This window comes from Sarcophilus harrisii, chromosome 5, assembly GCF_902635505.1.
Source record: "Sarcophilus harrisii chromosome 5, mSarHar1.11, whole genome shotgun sequence".
Lineage (NCBI taxonomy): Eukaryota > Metazoa > Chordata > Mammalia > Dasyuromorphia > Dasyuridae > Sarcophilus > Sarcophilus harrisii.
This window is the reverse complement of record NC_045430.1, coordinates 141,827,864-141,854,994: the sequence shown is the minus strand read 5'-3', so window position 1 is coordinate 141,854,994 and position 27,131 is coordinate 141,827,864.

Here is a 27,131-nt window from a genome sequence, read left to right as displayed (position 1 = left end):
TTACTGCTTTGGCTGCATCCCACACATTTTGGTTATGACATCTCATTCAATAATTTAATAATCATTTTCTTGATATCCTGTAAATAAAAGGCTATTAAATTTAAAAAAATCATTTTCTTGGGTGAAGTTATTAATTATGTCTATGATTTGCTGTTTCACCCAATCATTCTTTAGTATGAGATTATTTAGTTTCCAATTATTTTTTGGTTTCTTTCCCCCTGGCTTTTTATTGAATGTAATTTTCATTGCATTGTGATCTGAAAAGAATGCATTTACTATTTCTGCCTTTCTGCATTTGAAATTGAGGTTTTTATGCCCTAATATAAGGTCAATTTTTGTATAGGTTCCATGAACTGCAGATAAAAAAAAATGTACTACTTTCTGTCTCCATTTAGTTTTCTCCAAAGATCTATCATATCTAACTTTTCTATTATTCTATTTACCTCTTTGACTTCTTTCTTATTTATTTTGTGGTATGATTTATCTAATTCTGAGAGTGCAAGGTTGAGATCTCCCACTATTATAGTTTTGCTATCTATTTCTTCTTGCAGCTCTCTTATTTTCTCTTTTAAGAATTTAGATGCTATACCACTTGGTGCATATATGTTTAACATTGATATTGTTTCTTTATCTATGCTGCTCTTTAGCAAGATATAGTTTCCTTTCTTATCTCTTTTAATTAGATCAATTTTTGCTTTTGCTTGATCTGAGATGAAGATGGCTACCCCTGGGTTTTTTTTTTTTTTTTTTTTTTTTTTACTTCACCTGAAGCATAGTAGATTCTGCTCCAAGTTTTACTTTTACTCTGTATGTATCTCCCTGCTTCAGGTGTGTTTCCTGTAAACAACATATTGTAGGATTCTGGCTTTTAATCCATTCTGCTAACCTCTTCCTCTTTATGGGGGGGTTAACCTCATTCACATTTATGGTTAAAATGACTAATTCTGTATCACTTGCCATCTTGTTAACCCCTGCTTATGCTTTTCTCCTTTCCTTCCCCCTTACATCCCTCCTCAGTATTAAACTTATGAACACCACTTGCTTCTTACAGCCCTCTCTTTTTAGTATCCCTCCCCCCATTTTAGATTTCCTCCCCCTATCTTACCCCTTTTCCTAAAAACTAAAAATGCTATAAAATGAGCAAATTATAAACCCCCAGTCAAACACTAAACTTGAATCTTGAATTATTTTTTAGAGAGCTATTTTCTTTTTTTCCCAATTCACTAATTTTGTTTTCCTTGGAATTGTTTACCTTTTCCAATTCACTAATTCTGTTTTTCAAGGATTTGATTTCTTTATCCACTTAATCTTTAAATGAGGGGGATGATTTATCCAGACCCTCTTGCCAAGCTTCCCCTTCCTTTTCCCATTTTTCTTCTAGCTCTCTTGTGAGAGCCTTTTAATTTCTTCTATGAGAGTCTTGTGTGCTGAGGACCAGATCATACCCCACTTTGGGGATTCATGTGTACACAGTCTGTTTTTAATCTCCTCAGGGTTTAAAGACTGCTCTCTATCCATATAGAAGCTATCAATAATTAGAGCCTGTTTTAAGTTTTTGCTCATTATGCCAAAGAAGAATCAAAGAAAACAAACTAACAACAACAACAACAAATAAAAACAAAAACAAATGCAGTCTGCTTCTTTTTTGGGTGGGGGGATGGGAGGTTGGGCATGGAACTGGATGGTATTATCGAGCTTCCTCTACAGACTGCAGGCGGCACCAGTGAGGCACTAGCAGGACAGCAATAGCTGTGCTGCATCTATGTAGAGCAACGGTTGTTAACCTCAGATCCATGTACCAAAGAATTGGAAAATAGATTTCAGGAACTTGGAACATCATTCTGAGAAGGAATTCATAGGTTTCATCAGACAGGTATTCATGAATTATCAGCCTATTAAGAAATCCATATTTAGTATCACTAGTCTTACATTTAATAGCCAGTCAGGCAAGTATATGAAATTTTCCAATGCATACAATTAAATGCTACAGAATGGGCCATCCTTGCTAGTGTTCCACTCCAATGGTATAGGTGATGTAAATATGAGCTTTGAGAAGCATCTTAGGGTAAACATAGCCTATTGTTTCTTAGCCAAAATTCTAACTCCAAAACAAATGGAAATGGCAATGAGGACCCAGTAAATAGTCAGCAAACAATCTCTTTCTCAGAAAAAGTCTCAGAAAGAAGGATTAACTTAAGCATTATGATTATTCATAAACCAAAACCATCTTTATTTGGCCAGAACTACCTTCTTCTGGGTTATTTTTGGAAAGAACTAGTCATCCATGTCATTCATAATTCCAGTCTTATGCTAGCCAAGTAGTAAAGAATGCTAAATGTATTTATTTTTCCCCTGGCAAAATTGGGGGAGGAATGCTTTCTACTCATGGATGTATTCCTATGGCCCTTTGTTGCCTATTTTTGGTATTCTTTTCTTCCTTGAGAACATGGGGGAGGGGGAATCTCTTTTTCTTCTATGTTGAGATGGTAGAGAGAGAAATGATAGGAAGACTATTCCAAATGGATTTTTGCTTGTGATCTTTGGTGTCCTCCTTTCTTGTTCCTTTCTCCACATACATTGTGACTCCATTTCATACTGGGGAAACTTAGAAATGCTTTTTGTGTGCCCACTTGTGAGTTTTAGAAAAATGGAAGAGAATGTGCTGTAATAGGAAAGACATACCAAAGACATTGCGTTTTCTAGAGGCTTCATGAATATCCCAGACTGACAATAATGCTTGGTGGTTCCTGACATCCTTTCTAAACTTTTTTTCCAAAGATCCACAACATAGATCTGATGACAGAGTCAACTACAAAGTGCTTAACACTATTATATTAAAAATTCCTTTGGTGGGTGGGGAACTGACTGTGGCTATGCCTGCTTCATGGGCTGATTCTTTACTGGTTTATGAGCCAAAACAAATGCAAAACTCTAAAAGCACAATTGACTAGTGAAGAGAAACTGTGAATGATAGCCAAGCAATCAATAAAATATACTGAAAGCATCTGTTCTAAACTCCTATCAATGCTTTTGTTTACAATAGTAAATAAGTACAGCAAAATGAAAAGTGAAAATTCCTAAATGTATTTCATTAAATTCCATAACATGATTTCTTGGAAATGAATATCTTAGGGAAAAAAAATCATGCTTATGTGAACTGTTGGTACCAGCTAGTTTTGTTGCAGACATTAGTCCACTGAAAACAGGAAAGAAATAAAAAAGTAAACACTGCTCAAATTAGTCTTTCAAATTAATTCTTTTTAAACAGTGAATTCTATATTCTTCTCACTTTCAAAGAATGATATTTGGAATTTTTGTGGGAAGAAAAAGGCAACAAACATACCTATTCAAAAGAGTCATCCTTAAGCCTCCTATCATCTTAAAACTTTAAAAAAATGGTTTAATTTTTACTTATCTTCCTTATGACACTAATCGTTGCAAGCCTGAGGATGCTTCCAAGGAGAAGGTAAGAAAAATCCTTTGTCCTCACCTTTAAAGCTTCACTTTTATTATAATAACTAGCTCAAATTGTTCAGACTTCTTAAAAATTAAATCAATGCCAATTACATCTTTCTTTTAAAAAAAAATTCCCAATAATAGTTCTGCTATAGTGAGTAAAAGGAACTCTATTTGCATTTGAAATGACTAAGTACAAAGAATGATGAACTTGTCATCAAATGGTATTAGGTCTCAGATACTTCCCATCTTTGGGATTCTACAAAAAGGCAGTTCATTTTTGAAATGTTTAGTTTCTCATCTGTAAAATATTCATGTACTTCAGAAGTTTAGTTGTGAAAAATGTACATTGTAGACTTGAAAATATTATGAATATCTCAATGTTCATAATTTAAAATTCATACTCACATAAAAAAGCACTCTAAATCAAAGAAAGGCATATACATTTCAGTTCATGCATATAAACAACATAGTGCTGAATCTTCAGATCTACAAGGACCCTTATAGAGTCCTCAAAAATATAGTAGAATTTGATTGGACACTTAGGACTTATTAAGACATCGAGATATCTTCTCCTTCTGGTGCACCAACCTTCTCTAATCACCTGTACAGATCATTTGATATGTAATGCTTCCTTTTGGGTGATAATGCAGGAAAGGTTTGAACTCTGTTCCCCAAAGCTAAGGTTCTGTGCTTCAATGCTTTTAGCTTGAGCCTCTCCTTTCTTATTGTTGAACCGCTTTTGTATTATGGCTCTCTTCTATAAAGCTTGCTTTGTTTTAGCATAAGGACTGTATTTTTAAACTATCAGTGATATTCACTGGTATGAATGGCAGTGTTTCATTTTTCTCATTGCCACTGATTTTCTTGTCACAAATGTCAGTACTGTTCTTCTGATTTTTTACTGCCATGACTTCTACTCTTTATTACCTAACATTGAGATTTTTGTTATTTATTATAGTTTTCAAAACCAGGAACCAGCTCTTTAACATCTGGCTTCTGGAAGACTTACACTAGAATCATAATCTATGTGTAGGGTGTGTTCTATCCTGGTAGGATGTGTAAAAACATGTGTGTTGTTTAAATGTATAGACAGGTGACTTGAGAAGAGGCATTGATAAATATCTCTGGAATCTTGTTTATCTCTTTCCAAGACTTTATTTCTTGCCTGGACAGGAACAGAATTAGTAGTTGGAAAGCTGTCCATTGTTCTCTAAAAGAAGGGGTCTCAAACTAGAATTTTATCTCTTTGACTCCTAATATTGCTGGTCAAGAGTAATATTTTTGGGTTCAAATATCAGCTTTTTCAGTCAATTCATTTGGCCCTTTCTTACTAAATTCTAGTTATATATAAGATTATCACAAGTAATCAATGATGAGTAAATCCTGTACTAGAAATGTTAGCTTTACCAATAAGAGAAGAAAAAATGGAAGGAATTAGAGTAGAGAATGAAAAAACAAAACCATCACTCTTTGCAGATGATATTTTGATATTTAGAGAGTCCTAGAAAATCAACTAAAAAACTACTTAAAACAATTAACAACTTTAGCAAATTTGTGGGATATTAACTCACATGAATCATTAGCATTTTTATATATTACCAACAAAGTCCAGCAGCAAGAGATAGAGAAATTCTCATCTAAAATAACTTTAGGCAATATGAAATATTTGGGAATCTACCTACCAAAACAGAACAGGAACTTTATGAACAAAAGTACAAAACCCTTTTCACACAAATAAAGTCAGAACTAAACAAGTGTAAAAATATCAATTGCTCATGGGTAAACCAAGTGAATAAAATAAAAATGACCAGTCTATCTAAATTAATCTACTTATTCAGTACCATATCACTTGAACTGTCAAAAATATCTTACAAATCTAGAAAAAATAACAAAATTCATCTGAAAGAACAAAAGGTAATGAATATCAAGGGAACTGCTAAAAGAAAAAGGAAAAAGAATTCAAAGGTGACCCAGTTATACAAGATTTAAAACTATATTATAAAGAAGCAGTCATTTAAATGATTAGTATACTAAGAAATATAGTAGTGGATCAATGGAATAAGTTAATTACAGAAGATGCAGTAGTCAATGATTATAGTAATATACTGTTTGATAAATCCAAAGATTCCAGCTTCTGGGATAAGAATCACTACTTGACAAAAATTGCTAGGAAAACTAGAAAACAGTATTGTAGAAAGTAGGCATAGAACAACATCTTGTACCCTATCCCAAGGGATTTAGACATAAAAGGTGATAACATAAGCAAATCAGGAGAGGAAGGGATAGTTTATGTGTTAGATCTTTGGAAAAGAAAAGAATTTATGGCAAGAGAAGAATTAAAGGATATTATGAAAGGCAAAATGGACAACTTTGATTACATTTAATTAAAAAAGTTTTTTTTTTTTTTGCAAAAAGTCAAAATTAGAAGGGAAGAAAAAAGTTGCAAAACAATTTTTACAGTCAATATTTCTGATAAATGTTTCATTTCTAAAATATATATAGAACTGAGTCAAGTTTATAAGAATACAAGTCATTCCCTAATTGATAATGGTCAAAGGATATGAACAGACAATTTTCAGATGATGAAATTAAGGCCATTTGTAGTTAAAGGAAATATAAAGCTATAAATCCCTATTGACTAGGGAAATGCAAATTAAAACAACTCTGAGGTACTACCTCACACCTCTGAGATTATCTAAGATGACAGGAAATGATAATGATAAATATTGGAGGGGATGTGAAAAAACAGATATTAATTCATTGTTGGTGAAATTTTGAAATGATCCAGCTATTCTGGTAGCAAAGAATTCAAATAGAAATAGATAATATATGAATTAGCTGGCATAGATATAGAAGATTTGGACAAGTATAAAGGAAATAGGAAGATTATGAGTCAGAGCAGGAAGGGATTTCAGAGACCATCTAGTCCAATCTTCTTGTTTTACAAATGAAGAAAATGAGGCCCCAGAGGATTACTAATCTGCCCACAGTCTCACAGGTAATAAGGGCAGAGGTGAAATTTGAACCCAGAGCCAGAGCTGTAGATTGCAGAGGCAGTGCTCTTTGCACTGATTAGTGAGAGGAACAAGAACAAAGATGAGAATAAGCATGGTATGATCAAGAGGAGATTTGCCTGCCAATAAGAGAAGATAAATATTGGGAAGAAGTAGACAAAAAGATTAGTTATATTTGTGGAGTTAAAAAAAATTCAAATAATAGAAATCCAGGGAAAGAATTTTAGATTTGGGATTTCATGATCTTATTGATTCAGATTATTGTTTGGTCATTTCTATTGTGCCTGATTCTTCACAAGCCCATTTGGGGTTTTCTTAGCAAAGATATTGAAGCAGTTTGCTATTTCTTTCTTCAGCTCGTTTTACAAATGAAGAAACTGAGGCAAATAGGGTTAACACAGTGTCACACAGCTAGTTTAATCTAAATTTGTATTTGACCTCAGATATTTCTGACTCCAGGCCCAATGCTCTGTCTATTGCATCACCTACATGCCACATAGTTGCGTGTTCTCCCTCTACAAATGCTGACTCTAAAACTTCCACATTTTTTCTTTTAATCCTATATCACTCTTGTTCATATCTTTCTACAAATCCTTCATAGAAGGTCAAGCCAGAATTCTGGATAACATAATCTTGTCTTTTTAAAATATTGAAGAGGCAAGTCCTGTATTTAGGCCAATCATCTCTCTTTCCTTTCTCTCAGCATGTGACTGGTCTACAGCTTCTTCCATTTATTCACATTCAGAATGATGTCTTTTATGACTCTTCTCAAGGGCAAGTAGACTCTTTATTAGAATTGTGATTTTGCTGGGATAGGAAGTGGGAAAATTCACTGCAGAATAACCTCTTCTCTATAACTTAATGTAGAGAGATGCTGATAGCATTTAGAGGTTGTGACTTTCCTAGGGTAACACAGACAATACATGTCAGAAGCAGTACTTATATTCACTTTTTCCTGGTCTCAGAGCCAGATTTCTGTTCACTCCTCCTTGTTTCATTAAAGTACAATTGTAATATGGCATTATATATTTACAATCACTTTTTTCAATGCCTTTTAAGTCACTTTTTATTTGATTTTTCTGAGAGTGCTGAAGTCAATTAGTCAATCAGAAAGTATTTATTACATGTTTGGCAGATATTATGTTGGGAGGCCAGGGATAAAAAGAAAAAAAAATTATAACTGTCCCTGCTCTTTAGGAAGACCTAAATTAAACCTGTATTCTGTTTGTAGTGCATTGTCTCTGTGATATTAGTGTAGTGACTTTTTGGCCTCCAAGTTGATATTTCAATTGATGCAAATACTCAGTAGATCACTGGCTAAAATTTTCTCAGTTCAATTCAATAAACCAAGCATTTTTGACATGCTAGATATTATAGTACCTTGCTAAGCACTGGAGACATTCATGGAAAAAAAAGAACAGTTTCACAGGTTCTGCCCTAAAAATAATAGGGGACATTAGAGGCACATAAAGCATGTAAATAGAGAAGTAAATATACAAAATGTATAAAACAAAATGTGTATCCTGGCAAATAGAGCACATATAAAGGGGAAATCATATGTACTATAGAATTTTTAAATAAAATTTTAATACATGTAAAAGAGTTTGATAAGACCCCATAAGACTAAATGTCTACACAGACAAATGTTTTTAGTAAATAAACATACAGCAGGGAAGTCAAATCATGGTATTATCTCAGTCAGTTGTGTGAGAATAAAGATATGATTTACTATAGAAAATCATCCATGAAATTCTGTATTTTCCAAATTCACATTAAATATAACATCTATATGTACAACAGACCAGTATTATAAAGGTTTTGTAGAGTAAAGAAAATAATAATAGGGATAAACAATTGCCAATGTCTTCTCATATATCTTTTCTTGATGAGTTATACCATCTAACATTTCCATTTTCTTAGGTTTTGAATATTTCCTATGTTTAAATATCATAAAAACTAATCCATAATCTTCTTTATAATTTCATTGACCAAGCACAGGTTATATTTATATAAATATGCATCTTGTCAGATTTTTTTAGCCTCTTCCCAACTTTGCCTTCTGACATGTCATTTCTTCAATTAGTTTGATAGGTAGAGATAATAGTGTGAATTCAGGTTCTACTATCATGGCTAAAATTAGGTCATTTTAAAAATACTAACAGGTCTATTTCATTTTATGTCTATTTGTTGCTTTAGAATGATGGAGCTTTGCTGAAATTACCAACAAATTCTATAAATTTGTCTTTCATTGCATTTTTCTCTGTTTTGTGTGATCATGCTGTTTTTTTTAATTATCATCCTCTCTGATGTTTAACACATGAGTTTATATCATGTCATCATAGCTTGTAACTACCCTCTTATTACTTAACAAGGAAATTAAGGGTTCTTTAGAAAATGCAATTCCCAATCTCATTGCTAATAACTGAGGTAATAATTTTGAATCAGTTCTATCTCTCTGTATAATTCTTGATTTCAGTGTATTTCAGTGCATGCCACCAAGATAGGTACTGAGGATACCAAGACAAAAACTGAAACTGACAAGTAGCCTTTAAGACCATATATTACCTGTTTTACTTTTGTTCATTTCAAATTTTCAGCATTAAGAACAGATCTTGTTGGAGCTGCTATAATTTAAGTGTTTTTCCTCAATTTGTCTTCTGACTTGGTAACTTTTTAATTTTGTTCTAATGAGTAAATTCTTTGATTCTACTATATAGCTGGTTCTGATATGATTAATATATATAGACAATAACATTTATTTATTTGTTTATTAATTTTTTATTGACAGAGCCCATACCTGGGTAGCTTTTTTTACAACATTATCCCTTGCACTCACTTCTGTTTCAACTTCTCCCCTCCCTCCCTCCCTTCACCCCCTCCCCCAGATGGCAAGCAGTCCTGTACAAGTTAAATATGTCACAGTGTATCCTAGATACAATATATGTGTGCAGAACCAAACAGTTCACTTGTTGCACAGTAAGCATTGGATTCAGAAGGTAAAAATAACCTGGGAAGAAAGACAAAAATGCAAGCAGTTTACATTCATTTCCCAGTGTTCTTTCTGTGGGTGTAGCTGCTTCTGTCCATCCTTTATCAATTGAAACTGAGTTAGATCTCTTTGTTGAAGAAATCCATTTCCATCAGAATACATCCTCATTTTTTAAGATGAGATTATTTAGTTTCCAATTACTTTTTGGTCTATTTACACCTAACTTTTTGTTGAATGCAGTTTTTATTGCATCGTGATCTGAAAAGAAAGCATTTACTATTTCTGCCTTCTTGCATTTAATTTTGAGATCTTTATGTCCTAATATATGGTCAGTTTTTGTTTAAATTCCATGAACTGCTAAGAAGAAAGTATACTCCTTTCTGTCACCATTCAGTTTTCTCCAGAGATCTATCATACCTAATTTTCCTAATATTCTATTTACCTCTTTAATTTCTTTCTTATTTGTTTTGTGATTTGATTTATCTAAATCCGAGAGTGCAAGATTGAGATCTCCTGCTATTATAATTTTGCTATCTATTTCTTCTCGCAACTCTCTTAGCTTCCCCTTTAGAAAGTTAGATGCTATACCACTTGGTGCATATATGTTTAATACTGATATTGCTTCATTGTCTATAGTACCCTTTAGCAAGATATCGTTCCCTTCCTTATCTCTTTTAATTAGATCAATTTTTGCTTTTGCTTGATCTGAGATAAGGATGGCTGCCCCTGCTTTTTTGACTTCACCTGAAGCATAATAGATTCTGCTCCAGCCTTTTCCCTTTACTCTGTATGTATCGCCGTGTTTTAAATGTGTATCTTGTAAACAACATATTGTAGGGTTCTGACTTTTGATGCAGTCTGCTATCCACCTCCTCTTTATGGGAGAGTTCATCCCATTCACATTTACAGTTAAATTTACTAATTCTGTATTTCCTGCCATCTTAAAATCTCCAGATTATTCTTTTCTTTTTCTTGCCCTCCTTCTCCCCTTCCCTAGTATTAAACTTATTGGTTTGACTTGCGTCATGAAGCTCTCCCTCTTTAGGATACCTCCCTCCTCCCGTTGAATCCCTTCCCCTTTCTTGCACCCTCCCCTTATTACTCTTTTTTCATTTTCCCTTTTCCTCTCCCATTTTTAATGAGGTGAGAGAATATTTTCTGTAAAACAAATATGTCAATTATTTCCTCTTTGAGCCAACTCTGATGAGAGTAGGATTAACGCAATGTTCCTCCCCTTCTCTAAGTTCCCTCAGATATGATAGGTTTCCTTTGCCTCATCATCACATGTAGTTTCCCTCTTTTTATTCCCCCTTTTCCCTTTTTCTGACACTATCCCCTTTCCATTTCTACTTCCCTTTTTTATGTTATATCAGTAAAATCAAATTATGCATGTGGTCTTTATGTATATACACAATAGAAATACAGTTCTCAACAGTTCCTTTTACATTTTTCTACTTCTCTTGAATCCTTTTGTTGGAGATCAAATTTTTCGTTTACGTCTGTTTTTTTTTTCCTTAGAAACAAATGAAATTCCTCTGTTTTATTAAATGGCCATCTTGTTCCATGGAAAAATATGCTCAGCTTAGCTGGGTAGTTTATTCTTGACTGCATTCCAAGTTCTTTTGCCTTTTGGAATATCAGATTCCAGACCCTTCAATCCTTTAATGTTGAGGCAGCCAGATCTTGTGTTATCCTTATTGTGGCACCTTGGTATTTGAATTGTTTTTTCCTGGCTGTTTGTAATATTTTTTCTTTATTCTGAAAATTCTGAAATCTGGCCACAGTATTCCTTGGAGTCTTTATTTTAGGGTCTTTTTCAGAAGGTGTTTGATGGATTCTTTCAATGCCTATTTTACCTTCTGGTTCTATTACTTCTGGGCAGTTCTCTTTGATGATTTCCTGTAAAATAATATCTAGGCCCTTTTTTTCATCATAATTTTCAGGTAGTCCAATGATCCTCAGGTTATCTCTCCTAGATCTGTTTTTCAGGTCTGTTGTTTTTCCAAGTAAAGATCTGACATTTTTTTCCAATCTTTCATTTTTTTGGTTTTGCTTGACTGATTCTTGATGTCTCAATGAATCCATCATTTCTACTTGTTCAGTTCTGATTTTTAGTGAGTTATTTTCTTCATTAGCTTTTTTACTTCTTTTTGTATATGTCCAATTGAGTTTTTAAATGAGTTGTTTTGCTCTATGGAATTTTTTTCCATTTCACTATTTTTTTAGTGAGTTATTATCTTTTTCCAATTCACAAATCCTACTTTCTTGGGAATTCTTAATCATAAATTCTGTTTCCCTGTACTTCTTGGGAGTTTTTTACCTTTTCCAATTCACATTTCAGGAAGTTGTTGCTCTCTTGCATAGCTTCTCTTTCCTTTCCCCATTTTTCTTCTAGTTCTCTTTTAAGGTTTTTCATAGTCTCTTCGAGGAGAGCCTTTTGTATTGGGGACCAACAATTGTCTGGAGACTGTCTGCTATTAGTCTCTTCAGGGTTGAAAAGCTGCTCTCTTTCTGTATAGAAGCTATCAATTGTCCTTTTGATTTTTATACTCATTATGTTAAAGCCGGGAGGATCTGCCTTTAGAGCCAGGAGGTTACCAACTTCCTCTGAAGGTGTATGGATGAGTAGCTGTCCTGACAGCCGGCTACAAAAAACAGCTAAGTACTGGAGTGCTCTGGGAAAGAGTTCCCCACCTGGAAGTAACTCAGGCCTGCAGGGCTGAGCTGGGAAAGTGCCCTGCAAAGAACCCCTCCTCTGTGGGATAACGACTGCCCTGGGGCTAGACGCTGAGCAGTGAAAGTTTCACCCCAAGCCAAAGCCCACCCTGGGGCTGTGGGTATTAGCAGCTGAGCAGTGAATGGCCCGAAGTATCTCTGCCCAGGGAAGCACACTCTGCTGGGGAAGTTCTATTGCCCCAGGCCCAGCCCCTCACTGTGCAGATTAGAGGCTGCCCAGGATGTACCCCCTTACCCTGCAGATTTGTAACTGCCCCAGCAAAAGCCCCAGGCTGCAGGATGTGGCTGCAGGGCTGTGTTATAGTCTTACTGAGTCACTTCTGGGTTTGGGTGATTACAATCAGATATTGTTAGGTTCTGGCATTTTTTAGAGTACCCTTTGTTTTAGGCTTTAATTTCTCTGTCAGTTTACTGCTTTGTAATCAGCACAGAGCAGTTAGCCTATAGCAGAATCATCTCTATAACTTCTCTAGCCACAGAGATCACCCTCTCCTCCTTCCTCCCCCTATCCCCCCCACCCCAATCTGCTCAGGACACTAGTCTCTCACTACTTACACTAGTCTGTTCCTGGCCCCTCAGGACAAACCTTTTCTGGTGAGCTTCCAGATTATCTTTGGCTGGTAAGTTATAGCGCTTCTAATCCTCATGAATTTAAGCAGTGAAGAGCTATTGGCTGAATTTAATAGTTGATTAGGAGGGGAATGAGAGGAGCTTAGAAAGTCCCGTGTGCCTTCTCTGCCATCTTGGCTCCGCCCCTAGACAGATTAATATATTTTTGTAATCAGTCTGTTCCTATCAAGATTATCTATTTATTTTGTCATGATGTTGTTTAATGGTTTAGAATGACAAAGTAAGAAGACTATGTGCCTAAATCAAAGAAGGTTACTATTCTGTTATTCTATTAGTGTTGATTATCCCCTGGAATACAGAGATCTAAAATGTTCTCCTAATGCTGGGGATTGGTGGACTCAATGTGACTACAAAATTGATAAAGAAGGTATGGTGTATTAAGTATCCAGATAATGAAATATGGATTGACAATTAGCATTGTTCTTAGAATGAGTAATTGTAAAAGGTCAATACTGATGGGCAAGCAAATAGATAGGAATTTTGTACCATTGTAGAAGCTGTGAGACTAGGGATCATTGTATTTATTAGTATGTATAGGTACATATCCCCAGCAAATTGGAGATAATAAGTGTGTTCCAAGAAGTGTGTAGGACACTTTAGCTGCAGATTACAAAATGTTGAATTTTCATACTTAAAAAAAAAAAAAAAGATTTGTGAGGAGTTGGTGAGAATGAAATTTGTAGTATGAATGTGGATATCTCCAGCCTACCTGGCTAATCACAAGACAAAATGCAAGTTGAATCTTAGTGTTTTCCCTAGCAAATACCTAGAACATCTGGAACCAATTATATCAATCCTATAAGGTATTATATACTCTGAAGTATTGAGCTTCTAGCAGTTTCTTCTTTGAACAAGAGAAAGAACAGAGGAAGATGCAACAACATAGATTCAGTTCCAGAGTAGCAGAGGGAGCAAAAATTATAACATAATATAGGTATGTCCAAAATCTTCTGACTTTCTTATTATAAAAAAATAATAATAATTAAGAAATATGAGACTTTTCTTTGTTCTAGTTAGTTCCTGGTTAGTGAGAATAATGAATACCCTGACTTGGTTACATTATTTGCACTGGATATTTCCATTGGGCTGGAACCAATTACTACATTTTACTGATTATAACTTTGAATAGTATGATTTGAATACATGCAACCATCTCATGGGATTCATTACTCCCACTAATCAGAACCTAAGCCTATAAACAACAACAGTCTGTTCTTAACTCTTTCATTACTTGTTTCTGAATTAAACTTCCAAATATAGTTTTTACTCTTATTCCAGTATTTAATTTTACACAGAAATCACATATCTTCAAGACATATACCAAGTTAAAGAGGTTCTTTCTAGTTCTTGATAGAAATTGTCAAATACTTCATGTTGCTCCATGAGGTATAATTATCTTCATGGTGGTTTATTTGTGATCAGTTTTAATGATGCAAGGTATGATGATGAAGTATTCATGTCATATAATATATATATATATATATTTTGCTTTTGGATACATAGTAAAACCAAATCTGAAAAATCTTGTACTTTGAACAAAACATGTGAACTATATTTATATATAGTTACAAGTCCTTTATGTCTTCTTATTTCATTTAAAATGAAAATATCAATATGGATGTGGTTTAAGTCCTCCACTAATACATCAACTTCTTGGCCATTGACAAAGATTGTACTTATATTCAATATTGAAATAAATACTTATATTATATACAATTGAATATATATAAATATACAATATATATAAAGTATATATATATATATATATATATATATATACAATACACACTATTGAACACCTATATTCAAACTTCACCTTCCTCCTCCCAACTTATGTCCTTGACCAGCATTCTAAAGTGGCATAAATTACACCACTTGTTTAGGCTGTGTTTGTGGATAATTGTCCTACATCCAAAATTTCTAGATATAGCTCTGATTGCCATAATCAAACATGAAATATTGAAGGCCTTCATAGGGCAGTCATAATCAGAATAGAGAAAAAGGTGAGTTTATGAGATATTTTGAAAGAAGAATAAACTAGACATAGTGCTTCACAATATACAGAATGAAAAAGCAAGGTATTGGAGATAACTGTAAACCGTATAGGAATCCAGACATTTTTAAAGTTCAAAGAGTAGACATGGTTCATAGACAACAATCACAATAAATCAGAAGTCAGAGAATGGTTGTGAGATTTTATTATGTGTGTGTATGTGTTCATTCATTTCATCAATATATAATTACACGCACCTGTGTGTATACATTTATACATATGAATATATATTACATATTGATGGAGTGAATATTTAAACATGTTAATTCAGAATTCTTCCAAAATTCTAAATTAAGAGAAATGAGATCCTGAAAGCATTAGGCTGGTCATGACACTAATAATTCAAAATACCATTAAAAGCTATTATTTTCAAATCAGAATACTTCTGAAAATGATTTTATTTGGTTTAAGTTGAAGTAACACCATAAGGGAAACAAAGAAAACATGGATGTACCCAAAATTTAAATTGCATTTTCCTTATTTGCTTTTTCTTTAATGCAAAGGGAAGCAGTTCATAAAAGCGATTATTTGGTTAACTCAATCCAAACAAAGCATCTTTTCTAAATTGGTGAGCTATTGAAAAATAAAAAGGTTATTAGTCTTTTGCAGGCATAGAAAAAACCTAGTTTCTTCTTCATTTTAGTGGGTGTTTTTGTAAACTTCACCAATAAGAATTTTGTATAAAAATTTACAAGCATTCACTTTTTTTTTAATTAGGTTATTTGTCCTAGGGAAATATTTCAAGCTAGTTTGTGCAATATACATAATAATATATTTCCTATTTAGATTATTCATTATCACATGATTACTCTAGCTACAATTTCTTTTTAATTGTTCCATTAACATCAAATCCTGATCACAAATGATGTTTTTTTTTGAAAATTAATACTTCTGCTATTCAGACAGAGTACATATCATTTATAGTTCTGAATATTGTTATCCACTTTAAATTTTTCTAGCCAATCTTCATGTCATCTTCAGATTATTTTTTAGAGGAAGAGATTGATTTTATTCCAAGATTTTTCAGGATGGATTAGTTGAATACATGTTATATGTGTATGTATATAGTTATAGATGGAAATAGACTTTTTCTTTCTTCAGAAACAATGAAATGCTTTGAATAACATTTTAATGATCATTAAATCATTTAGATAAATGAGAATTAACAAAAATTATACCCCATTTAATTCACATGAAAAACTAATGAAAAATTCCTTTTTACTATCACTGACATTTTTTATTTAATAACATTGTGTTTTTTTCTCTATTTAATTATATTTCCTGATTCAATTGAATTGAACAAGAATTTGACGAGCACTTACTTACTATATGTAAAGCTCTAGGGATTTAAAGTCAAAACAAAAAGTAATACCTGATCTTATTTGCCTAACTTTACCGTATGTGTTTGTAGTGATGCTGGGGTGGGCAAAAGGTGAGGAATCAAGCATATGCCCAATGAAGTAAATAAGTAAAAACCTGAAGCAGAATTTGATAAGACTTCCTAAGGAGTTGGTACCTGAATTTGGACTTAAAGGAAGCTTAGAATTTCTAAAGGTAAAGGACAGAAGGGACTGTGTTCCATATGTGGGGACTAGTCTGTATGGTAAAACATAGTTGCAGCAGAAAGAACATTATGTATAGGTAACAGTAGGTAGGCAAGGCAGTTCAGCTTTAAAGCAGGATGTGTAAAGGAGAGAAACATGAAACAAGTCCAGAAAAGTTGTCTGAGGATGCATTATGAAGAGTTCTAAATCCCAGGCTGAAGCATTAGTATTTTCATGTTTTTTTCATGGGTTTAATGCACCCATCAGGCATCAGGGTGATATCCTAATATCAGGGTTCAAATGCTCATAATGCTACTAGTAATTTAATTAAATTAAAACAACATGAAAGGCTGCATGGTGTAGGGTGATGTAAAGATATGGTGTCAAAGTAAAGAAAACCTCGGTTCAAGTTGCACTTCTTACAGATATAGAATTGGATGCGTATTTCTGGATAAATCGTTTAACTTCTCCATGTTCTAACTCACTATCTTAAACTCTTTCAGGTGTTATAGAAGGTGTTATGGTAGAAGGAGTTCTCTTAACCAACAGTTTTGTATACCAGTGAAATCACAGGACAAGACCTCTATTATTATAATTAACTCTATACTAGAACATTCTCTAGCATACAACAAATGAAAGGGTAGAGGAAATAACTGATATTTAACATTACTTTTATGGTTACATTAAGTCTTTCCAGAGACCATTTTATACTTAAATGAATCTAGACACTTAAGATATTTCCAGGATTTATCAGACTGCTGAGTAAGGGGAAAGGAATTTTGCTATTCCACCTCTTTACAGCATGCCCTTTCAACTCCAAGTTTTACATCCATAAGTAAGCATCCCATGGGAGGCAGGCTCTCAAGGGAAACAATAGCGAGACAGCTGAATGGGTGCAATGCAGCCTGTTTGCATGCATGTACACATATCACTTCTTCTCTCTTGAGTGGCTGGTTGCCTACCATTCAGATGAGCAGCAGATGGCAAAAAGGCAGTGAGGGTAGGAGTGCCTAGCACTTAGAATAGTGCCAGGCACCGTCTGGGCCCTTGATAAATATTAATTAAGTTAATTGAATTGGGGAAGAAACATTGCCATGATGATGATTAGGACAAATGGCCCTAGTTATATTTCCTCTTTTGTTAAGGATCGTGTGAACATTTCTACATTTTCCTAAATATCTGACCAGGCTAAATTGCTCATTCAATAAAGCCGAAACCTTAAATCTCTTTTATATTTCTGTTTGTTAACTTTTTAAATTATTTCATTATTTCTACCACTTTTAACCATCCATACATTATCCATGATAGGAGATTTTTTTGAGTTCTCTGAAGAAAATATTTATCACTCGGTGATGAATATTACAGGGGAAAGTATTTTAGTATCCATATTAGTCTTCAGATTTTTAAAAATTATATTATTGGGAACTTACTTAATTCCTTTCTACTTTGACAGAATTTATCAAAGTCATGGGTCTTGGACACTGTATTTCAGAACTCTGGACATTTCTATAACATAATGAGGTTTGGAAATAGGACTTCATTAGAAGAGCACAATACCCAAATGAACAAATTATTTGAAATGATTATCAATTTTAAAAGATTATATTTAGGAATAGAAATATTTTAAATAATAAGTATATGGCATCAGAGGCTGAGGAGAAGAAGCAGAAGAAAATGTCTCAAGTATGGACTATTGAAAGTGGACCAGAAACAGAACCTGGGTAATTCTAAGAAGTTTCAACTTTCAGGACTCATATGCTTTTGCTTGATGGTTGTGATAAAGTCATGGTCTGATGGGAGGGATGGTAATGTGGTTTAACTCACTAGATGAGAAATCTCACTAGACACTCTAGCCCATCTATGCTAGAAGGGGAAAAAATGATGAAACGGAGGGAATACCCTGCCAAGGCAGCTTGGAAAAGAAAATAAATCTTGGAATGTATATCTATCTATTCATTCTCTCTTACTTTGAATTTATGCAAATCACAAATTTTCTATTTCCATTTACTCTTTTGTAAAATGAGATGGTGAGGCTACATGATCTGTAAGGTTTGTTCCAGATCTCAAAACATATTTTCTTAATGTTCTATAAGTTATATCTTTGATTCTCACAGCCATGTTTATAATTAGATTACATCTTTTAATATACTACTTCATTTTTTAAAAATTTATTGAGAATCCTAGATAAGATAATATAAATGCAGTAATATACTCTCAATTCAAACTCATCTCTACACTTTAGTGGGAAAAATAGAGTTTAGCAGGTCACAGAAAGTTATCCACTCTGAAGCTGAGTATTGTTGGGATGAGCTGATTCCAATAACTCCTGCCCCATTCACTCAGCTGAGCAGATTGTAAGACTCATCAGGGATCCAATTGACAGTAGTAGTGAGTAAGTAGTAGTGAGTGGCTAAATCAGTATTTTTGAAGCACAGATCTGATGAGATCTTATTCCTGCTCCAAAAGCTGAGAGGTTCTGTATTGCCTCTAAGATTATATATTAATTATTTTACTCTGAACATAAAACCTTTCACAACTTTTTCTTTTCTTTTATTTTATGTTTCTTCCTCTCACATATCCTATATGCTTAGTCAGATTGGATCTTTTGTTGATCCCCATGCATTAAATTCCTTCTTTCATTTCCTTCCTTTTGCACAGTCTGTTCCCCATTCAGGAATGCCAGTTTTCTTCAGTTTTTCTTCTTGGAATCCCTCACTGACTTCAAAGTTGAATACTAAATGCTGATAGAATACAGTACAAGTGGGATTGAGAGCAATGTTCAGATCATGGTAGGGCTTCTAATAGATTTATCACCCTTAAAATCCTTAACTGTCTCACAATACAAAACTGAGTAAAACATTCAGATAATTTAGCTTTTCTATGGAAAAGCTATGGAAAAAATGGATACACCATTGATATGCATTTTAATATGAAATATCCAGATAAGGGAAATGATGGTTTTTTTAAAGGAGTTTTTTTTTCCCCAGAAGAATACTAAAATTCCCTTACAATGAATTATAGAATATATGATTCCTGAAGGCAGGGGATTTTTTTTATTTGTGTATTACTAATACCTAGCATAGTATTAGGCACATAGGAGTTATTTAATAAATGCTTGATACATAGCCAATATTAACTTGATAACAATCAAAGCACTTCATTATAATCTATGAAGATATCTTTGATATCATTTATCTTAAACAAATGTTTATTGAATTAGATCGAGTTCTTAATTTTAAGACATTGTGTGTGTGTATGTGTGTGTGCATGATGTACTCTTTCAGTTCATTTAGTGAAGTCTATGGACTTTAGCTCAAAAGAATACTTATAAGTGCATAACATACATAAGATGACAAAGAAAAGCAATTACTTTGAAATCCATCAAAAATACCAAGGAAAAATAAACCTCAGGTTAACAATAATTTAATTAAATTGAGCAGGCTCAAAAAACCTAATCATAGAGCAACCCTCCAATTACTTAAATTATTTTAACAATAGTTGAGATTACCACTTAACCAAATGATCCCTGCAAAGAGAAGTCAAAAACTGAAATGACTATAGTGATTGGGTGATTTGGTTGAGGGGCTACATATGGTCATGTATTTTGTGTTAGGTTGTTTTAAAAAAAATACTCTATGGAAGAAGAAAAATAATTCTAGAAAAACATTAAAGTCCCATGGAAAATGACATAATTGTAGATTCCTTAAGGGGAACATGCCAAAATTAAGAATCTCCCATAGGAATTGATTACAACATTATAAAGGTGATTATTTAATATCACTGATTTGAGATGCCAATTGTTAAAATATTCCAAGGAGGAAGAATCAATTATATTTTGACAGTCTATTGGGTTAAAAAATAGCTCTAATTATTAGGAAAGTTTTTCCTTAAACCAAATCTAGAAGTGCCTTTCAGCAACCTTTATATATTGCTTCTTTTTTGATTAAAAAAACAAGTCTAATTATTCTCTCATGTGATAATCCTTCAGATACCTAAATATAACTATCATCTATCAACTTCAATCTTCTCTAGGCTGAAATCCTCAGTTCCTTCAAGTGACTCACAGGGCATTATCATCAGACCATTCTGAAAACTTAATTTTGTTGTTTAAGAAAGTCTCAATGGTAATATACAGAGTCAACTAGATTTTTAGGATATTTACAAATCATTGTATTTATTAAAAATTCCAGCTTATATTGCTGACTATATATATATATATATATATATAGTCATAGCTGAATACATGTACAAACTTCTCCTGAAATTGCCATAACTATTCTAGCATTCCAAAAAAAAATAAATCCCATGCCAATTTTTTTCTTAATCAACCAGCAACACCTGCCCCACCCATCCATCTGCTACTGGCACATCTTCTGCTAAGTTATGGATGAGTCTGTCTACCTGCTTTGCCACTATTAAAAATAATCTTTTAGTTAATACAGGACAACAAACCTATCAGGTATACTTTGGATTAACATCAGGAAACCCAGAAAAATAGGTTTTTGGAGATCACAGCTGGGATAGAATTATAATGCTGAGACCCACCAAGTATTCTCTAATTTCTATTGCCAACTAGTTCACTGAGGACAGATGGCAAATACATTCTAACCAACTGACAATTGTAATTACCAGGGGAAAGCAGTCCCAGTGCTTTGTAGTCTCCTACTCCATTAGACTCCACTATATATTTATGTTTCTTCAATCAAAGTAATTCTCATTAGTGAGCAATAACTAATAGCTACAGAGCACTAGATTGTATTCTTTTAATCAGGATGGATATCTCTTGGAATGGTTGGGATCCAAAATAACAGTCCTTTTATACAACATTATAGAGAATCTATATAGATTATTTTTAAACATATACTATCTGTGACTTTTATTTTATTCTCACTCCTCTCCTCTTTTCTCTCTCCATACCCTCCTTTGCTATTCATTCTCATTTACTCTTTTAGTTTTAACTGTCCTCTCCATGCAGACAATATCTAAATAAAAGATTCTAGGCTGACTTTTACATGTAATTGGGACCCATAATTTTAAAAAGTTTAATACATGTTTAGGTAATTGGTGGCATGATGGATAGAACACTTGGCCTGGGGTCAGGATAACTTGAGTTCAAATTTGGCCTTAGACACTAGCTAGTTAAGTGATCCTGGGCAAATCACTTAACCTTGTTTGTATAGTTTCCTCATCTGTAAAATAAGAACGAAATGGCAAACCACTTCATTTTCTTTGACAAATAAACCTCAAATGGGATCACAAAGAGTTAAAAATAACTAAAGTCAATGAAGTACAACAACAAATACTTATTTTAATTGTTTCAGGTCATTTACCGTCAGATAATACAGATATAACATATTGCAAGGGAGAATGACATCTAAAGACAAAAAGATTTTAAAATGAAGAAGAATCTAATTCCAGGTAGACAGAAGCAATAAAATGAATGTATTCTTTGGGAGAGAGAAGACCTAGAAATGCAAAACAAATTATCTATCCAAAAGAAAAACATACTTTCTCTGAAAACTGATTTCTCTTTTTCTGTCAATGGTTCCATTGAGTTATTCATGTTCAAAGTCTTTGATTATTTGCTTTGTTTATTTGCTTTTTTTGAATCCCAGCAATCAATCACTTTTCTTTTTTTCCCCCTGACACTACCTTGTTACAGATTCTCAATCCCACGTGCCTGGATTCATTCAATAACCAGCATGGCACAGTAGGAAGTATATTGAAATGGGAGTCTAGGTACTTAGATTCAACTCCTACTTCTCTTTACTAGTTCTGTGACCTTAAGCAAATCACAAACTCCCTGGGTTTCAATTTTTTCATTTGTAAAATGAGGGAGTTAGACTGGAGGGCCTCCAAGGTCCCTTCCTGCTCTAAATCTGTCATCCTCATAAATAATACTTCCTATGCTTATTTTCTACCTCCCACTTTCCAGTTATTTCTTCACTTTACTACAGAGTAACGTTCCTTATATATAAACTTTTTTTTATATTGCTTCTTACTCAAGGTCCTTCAGAGATTCCCTTTTGCTTACTAAACAAAATCCAAATTTCTTAGCCAGATAATACAAACTTGATGCTTCCCCACAATTATAGGTCTCTGTTAAGCTAATTATCTTTGCCAGATCTATGCTGCAGACTAACTGGGCTAATTATTGTTCCTTGGATACTCTCAACACTTTTTGGTATCTGTACCTTTTAGTAACATCTTTTCCTTTGATTGCATTGTAGAGACACAACAAATAGTTATGGGGAAAAAAAATGACTATTTTAATTAGTTGTTAATCATTATAAACACTCAATTCCTTTTCTTTCCCCTGAGGCAAATGGGGTTAAGTGACTTGCCCAGTGTTAAGTGTCTGAGCTAAGAAGTGTTAAGTGTCTGAGATCACATTTGAACTCAGGTCCTCCTGACTTCAGGGCTAGTGCTCTATTCACTGCATCATTTAGCTGCCTCAACACTCTATTACTTTAACATTTATTTGGATCTTCCTTCAAATGTTTCCTTATATAATCCCAAATCATGACAAAAATAGCTAGGATAGCAAAAAAGTTATTTTATATATAACTAGAAAAAATAATAATAGAATTCATCTGGAAGGATTAAAGGTCAAGAATATCAAAGAATTAATGAAAAAATAATTCAAAGAAAAGTGGTTTCGCCATACCAGATCTAAAACTATTATAAAGCAGCAATCATCAAAAATATATAGTACTGGATCAGAAATATAATGAAGGGCATGTAGAATAGATTAAGTTTACAAGACAGAATAATAAATGACTATATTAATCTATAAATCCAAAGATTACAACTTCTGGGATAAAATCTCATTGTTTGACACAAACTGCTGGGAAAAATGGAAAATAGTATGGCAGAAACTGAACATAAACCTACATTCACACTATATACTGAGATAAGATAAAATGGACACGCAATTTAGGGAAGCAAGGAATAGTTTATCTGCCAGCTTTATGAATAAGGAAAGAATTAGTAAGCAAGCAAAACAATAGAGAACTTTATGAAAAACAAAATGGATAATTTTGATTATATAAAATTAAAAAGACTTTGCACAAACAAAGCCAATGCAATCAGAATTAGAAGGAAACCATAAGTCTAGGAAACAATTTTTACAGTCAATGATTCTGATAAAAGCCTCATTTCTCAAATAAAAAGAAAAGTGACCCAAATTTATAAGAATATAAATCATTCTCCAATTCATAAGTGGTCAAAAGTCATGAACAGAAAGTTTTCAAATTAAGAAATTAAAGGTTTCTTTTTTTGTTTGTTTTTTGTTTTTATTTAATAGCCTTTTATTTACAGGTTATATGCATGGATAACTTGAAATTAAAGGTTTCTATATTTCATATAAAATGCGTCAGATGACTGTTAGATAAATTCACCTTAAAATGTCTCTGAGGTGCCATATCATATTATAAGATTGTCTAATATGACAAAAAAGGAAAATTTTGCAGATGATTTGGGAAAATTGGAATATTACTGCATTGTTGGCAGAGTTGTGAGCTAATTTAATCATTCTGGAGAGCAATTTGGAACTATGCCCAAAGGGCTATAAAACTTTGATCCTTCTGATTCTTCTATCACAAAATGACTAATGTGAAAATAGGATTTTTATGATTGTACATGTATAATTTATATCAGATTGCTTATTGTCTTTGGGAGGGCTTTGGGAAGGGAAGAAAATTTTGCAGCTCAAAATTTTATAAAACTGAATGTTAGAAACTATCTTTAAATGTAATTGGGAAAGAAAATATTAAGTGCTCAAAGCATTTAGAAAATGTATATAGTACAAAGTCTTTAACAACACTGAGATAAAACTAAAGTCAGCCTGAAAGGCTGATATCAGTTTTGGTTTTTTTGTTTGTTTGTTCGTTTGTTTTTTCCGCTCTGTGTAAATGATGTTTTTTGGCAAGGTGATTTGATTTGGTATAAGTACAATTCTCTATAGAGTTAGACATGTATTATAATTAGGTCCTAATAGATTTAACATTCTATCTGTGGAATGATTATATAATTTTATTCTAGCATTTTTTTTAATTATAATTTTATCCAGAGAGAAACCACACTTACTCAGTCTAATGTTTAATGCACTTAAAATGTTGATAATTTGAAGAACTGAAGAAAAATAAATTAGGTTTCCCATTTTCTAAGACATAGAAACTGTTTTCTTGGACCAGGTATTCAGTTGTTTACTCTGTGAGGTTTAAGAATAGGGATGAATTCAAAGGACAGTGACCGAATATGAACCAAATGTTTGGGAAGATCATTTGACAGAGCCACAATTTCTCCACATTGGCAGAATTTATTTTGACAGATTTCTTCTCAACCCCTCCAAGAATGGAGATGAGAGAGTTTTGCCAGATACAATCTTGCTGGGAAGCTCTTCATTGTTAGTTGCTTATTTCATGATGCCCAAACTTTTCTCACTAACATCAAGATTGAGTATGGAGAAGAATGGTGACCTGGAATTACACTAGGAACAAATTAGTCTCATAATTTTCAGATATCATTTCTCTTAAAGCAGATTGGCAATGAAATAAGAAAATTTATTTTTTACACTGTCAAGTTGAGTAAATTGTCAATCTTGTACTTCTTTCTATGTACTAATATATGGCTTTGCACACAAATGCAAGGCTCATATGGGTCAAGGCTACTGAACTGAGATTGAATTTAATCAGAATACTTAAGCAAAATCAATTTAATAAACAGAACCAAGGGCTGTTTATACTGCTAGTATAGTATTAAGATGTTGGCACCTTGCAAAAGAGCCAAAGAGGTACTTCAAACCAAGGTCTAGACTAAATAGAGCCCACAAATATTACATTAGTCAGTGGGAGGACAACAAAAAATATTGTTTTTGTTTTTATTTTTTTTCACCTCATCCAAAGTATAGTGAAATGGGGGGAAAAAATTGTCCAGATTATTCTGAGGGTAAAAACCTTGAACTATATTTCTTTTGGTCCTGCTATTTGGTAAAAGATACTTGTTGGACATTTCTAATTGAAATCACGTTCTAGGTTACTCAGTGTTTTACAAAAATAAATATTAAATCAAAGAAATAAGCAATAACACACAATGGTAAATTGATCACATTTCTAAAAGAATAACAATTGGCTTTGAGGGTTGGGTATAAAGAAGGGTTAAGGAAACCATAATTTTATTGGTGTTTAAAACTCTTGAGGAATAATTTCCTACCACTAAGGCAGAATGACACCTGCTACTTTGAAAATAACAGACTTAGAGATTGATAGGGAATAATACAAGTCTAATTACCTTGCTTAGATATACACACCCATCATATGTTACAAGGGGATAGTTAGGTGACACAATAGATAGAATGCTTGGTCTGGTATCTTCCTGACTTCATCTTTCTGACTTCAGGTCTGGTCTCAGACACTTATTAACTGTGTGATCCTGGGCAAGTCATTTAACCTTGCTTGTCTCAGTTTCCTCACCTCTAAAATGAACTGAAGAAAGAAGGAAAACAACTACAATGTATCTTCCAAAACAAAAACAAAAACAAAAACAAATAGGATCATAGTGAGTTGAACATTGATGCAAAATAATGTAACAACAATATATGTTATAAGAACATTTACCCAAATCTTTCTTAATCCAAAACCAGATCTCTAACCAATAAGCTGCAGTTCTTGAGGATTGCCTTTCAAAAATAAATAAAAAAGCAAAATGAATAAAAAATACATATTGCTTATATTATGACATTCCATTAGACAAGAAGTTCTGATCCATGCAGTTAGCTCATTAATTAATTAATATGCTTTTGGGAAGAATTGCAGATTTTATATGCATACATACAGAATATACAGACTATATATATATATATATATATATATATATATATGTCTGTATATTCTGTATGTATGCAATTTGTGTGTGTTTTATATTTTAGAAACTGGGATGGGAGCCCATAAAAAAAAAAAACCAATCCGTTTTACTTACAACTATTGCCATGTTATGAGTGTGCATTCATAGCTGTATCTGCTGCTAATGGTAAAGTATTCCCGCAAAGAAGATCAATCATATTAAATAATATTAAATTCACAAGTATAATGTATTTCATATAAATCATATGAGTGGTATTACAATAAATAACAAGTTTTGGAATCAAAATAAGGCCTTAAATTGGCAGTTTCAACAAATGATTCTATGGAATAACATTGCTAGGAGATATAAATGCTACATTATTTTAATACGCCCCAATGTTGTTTGCTGGCATTTTCCTGGGTGAATATTTACCAGAAACTGTCATTCTTTGTAAATTCTACTAAACTTAATATTTCTTATTTATAAATTTAAAAGTTTTAAGCTCTTAAAATTATATGAGGGATATTAGAAGCATTTTTAACAACAATAAAGGAAATTGGACAATTCATTAGGTCTTAAATTGTCTCAATATACTGATTCATATTCCTAGCATATCTCACCCTTATTACATCCTTTTTTATTATAATAACTTTTTATTGACAGAACCCATGCCAGGATAATTTTTTTACAACATTATCCATTGCACTAACTTCTGTACCGATTTTTCCCCTCTCTCCCTCCACCCCTTCCCTAAATGGCAAGCAGTCCTATATATGTTGAATATGTCACAGTCCTAGATACAATATATGTGTGCAGAACCAAACAGTTCTCTTGTTGCACAGGGAGAATTGGATTCAGAAGGT